We start from the raw sequence: 3181 nt of genomic DNA on the forward strand, positions 1-3181 counted from the left end.
ACCTTAGCACGACAGTATGTAGGGATACGTTCAAAGTGGAAAAGAAAGAAGACAGCCGTTGCAAGAGCCATTGATTCAACACTTCGACCAGGGGAAGGGAAGATAGTTCTCGAACAAGCACTCAAAAAGATTCTGGAGGATCCTTGTGATTAGGTACTCAAACCTCGCTATAGACATATATATCGTTGGCCTCATCTCGTGAGTTAACACATTTGCTTGCTAGTGAGTGAAGTGATCACCTTCTTATTTTAGTACCTTGCACGGACGATAGAAATGAAAATGGAAAATCCTACCTCCTGTACCTCTTTGACTGCCCATCTTTTTGTCTCAGTGGAGTCTTTCAGTGGCATGTTTCAGTCCGCTCATCTTTCTTCTCAATCTACACCTCGTTCCGCGAGAGCCCTATCCTCGTTTCGAAATAAGGGACCGTAGTGAGGATCGAACCCAGATAAGTGAGTCAGTGTAGGGACAGAGGAGCTGTAACACTAGTTGGTCGTTTTCTGGACAGGCTGTGACACCACTTGGTCTTTTTCTGGACAAGTTGTTTTTAGCGGAGAGTTATTTTTCGAGGAAAGTTATAAAATAAATTGACGCCGTTAACTTTTTTTAAAATGTTTGACCGTTCGTCTTATACAAAAACTTTTGTGAAATATGTAAAACTATATATATACATAAAAGTATATTTAACAATGAATCAAATTATAGGAAAAGAATTAATAATTACTTATTTTTTAAATAAGGAAAAAGTTAACGGCGTTAAATATTTAGAGACGGAGGGAGTATTTCCATTCTCAAAGTGCCAAAGTGGAAGCTGGCATGAATTGCAGCAAATCCTGTCGATCGAACTAGAAGCCCACTAGTGGCTACACTAATAATTTTGGGACAATTGCATCCATACCCCCACTTTCAAACACAATTGCTGTTTTATCCTTACTTTTTAGGGTTTGCAGTTTTACCCCCCACTTTTTAAATCCGAACCAGCCTTATGCCCCCACTTGTAACAGTCGGTTTGACGGTGTTAGTTGTAGAGCAAAAGGACATTTATACCCTTGGTGGTTATTGTAATTTTTGCTCCTATTTTTTTCAGCTGGTGTGATTTTGCCCCCATTGTATGATTTTAGCTTGTGTGATTAACAGAACAGCAAGCATTACAAAGTGTCCCCATACAAATATAGTACATTAGCTACTTTCTCAATAAACGTCAATTACCAAATACATATTGTTGGGTCTATGTACTCCATTCAAGTGATGCTAATATAGTTAATTGGAGGAGTTAGGAAGGAAATGGTAGTTACTAGTTCGCATCCAGCCACCACCTACCTCGTCGCATCCTGTGGCCGTCGCCTGCCTCGTCGCCTGCCGCACCTGGGAGTGGCCGCCACCGCGTGGAAGCCTGGGAAAGGCATCACGTGAATGGCTCGCCGGCTGGCTACCCACTGGCCGCGGCGCCTAGCTACCGCCGGCCCGCCCTCGCCGCGGCGGCCGCCGCCGGGCGCACACCCTCGCTGCGGCTGCCGCCATAGCGCGCACGCCCTCGCCGCGTCCCCTTTCGATTTCGATTCATGCACGGGGTGGGAGGACCTTATCCATTCCCTCAGGGGCATAAAGGTAAATTCATATTTTCTAAAACCTTTTTTTTATTTCCTTTTGTATTTCTTTAACACAAAACGTGGGACCCACCAAACGGCCGTTACAAGTGAGGATAGACGGATGATTCAGATTCAAAAGGTGAGGGTAAAACTACAAACCCTAAAAAGTGGGGGTAAAACAGTAATTGGGTTTAAAACTGGGGGCATGGATGCAATTGTCCCAATAATTTTCTTCGCAATCTCTCAAAGAAACTCCTCTTCAATTTATGCGGTTCTTCTCGTGATATCTGTCGCTCGCCAACTTTGTTTCAACTATGATCATCAGTATTTCTGGATTATATCCCTGTTTTCTAAGCGAGAAATTATATGGTTATATATTTAACACATGATATCATTTGACAATATGTTATATTTCAAATATTTGTAAATTTGTTGCTAAAATAAGAGTGACAAAAAAATTGCATATGAATAATGTCTGGTACCCAGTATTTAGGAAAGGATGAGTGTATATCAACACTGGGTGCACAGCTCATCCTTTACTTATTAGCTTATCAGCTACAACTAAAATTTAAATTTTAAAACTTAATTCTAAGAATTTTTTTATCTTAGTCTATTTTCAACATTGACTTTTAAATCATAAATAATATATAATATAGATATAAAAAATGTACCTATAAATTATTTTGTATTGATTCGTTTTTTTTCTTACGACTTATCAACCGTAGGTCAAGCAATTAGACTTTTAATGCTGTCATTATTACAGTCACATATGGATTCATATCATTATGTCCAATTAATATACTACCTCCGTCCCCTAATATATTACAGTCACATATGGACTCATATCATTATGTCCGATTAATATACTACCTCCGTCCCCTAACGTAAGAGATATTCACTATTTTCTCGTCACGTTTGACCACTCGTCTTATTCAAAAAATTTGTGCAAATATAAAAAACGAAAAGTTATGCTTAAAATACTTTAGATAATAAAGTAAGTCACAAATAAAATAAATAATAATTTCATATTTTTTTAATAAAACGAATGGTCAAATAGTGCAAGCAAAATGTCGAAATCCCTTATATGACGGAGGGAGTATATATATATACACATATATATATATATATATATATATATATATATATATATATATATATATATATATATATATATATATATATATATATATATATATATATATATATATATAGGTTGTTACTGTGAAATTTATAGGTTGTTACTGCGGTTTTTTGCAGGAACATCATGATGAAATTATAGTAACAGAGAACATATATTAGTAACAGTACTACCACAGTACCACTACTTGTGCATAGCTTTTTTAAATCTCAATCTTGTACAAAATACAAGTGCTAAAAAATGCATGTGCATATGCATAGTCACAAGTTAACACAAAGTGCTAAAAGTACTTTTATTTGTCCATACAAAGATACATAGTAGCAAGTTTAGTACAAGTAAACTTTTAGAATTCTAATCTTTAAACAATAATTCAATTGGCTTGTTACTACACGATAATCGAGACAACATACTTAACGAAAGTAGATCCATCATGACTATTTTATAACACTGTTAC

This window comes from Oryza glaberrima, chromosome 1, assembly GCF_000147395.1.
Source record: "Oryza glaberrima chromosome 1, OglaRS2, whole genome shotgun sequence".
Lineage (NCBI taxonomy): Eukaryota > Viridiplantae > Streptophyta > Magnoliopsida > Poales > Poaceae > Oryza > Oryza glaberrima.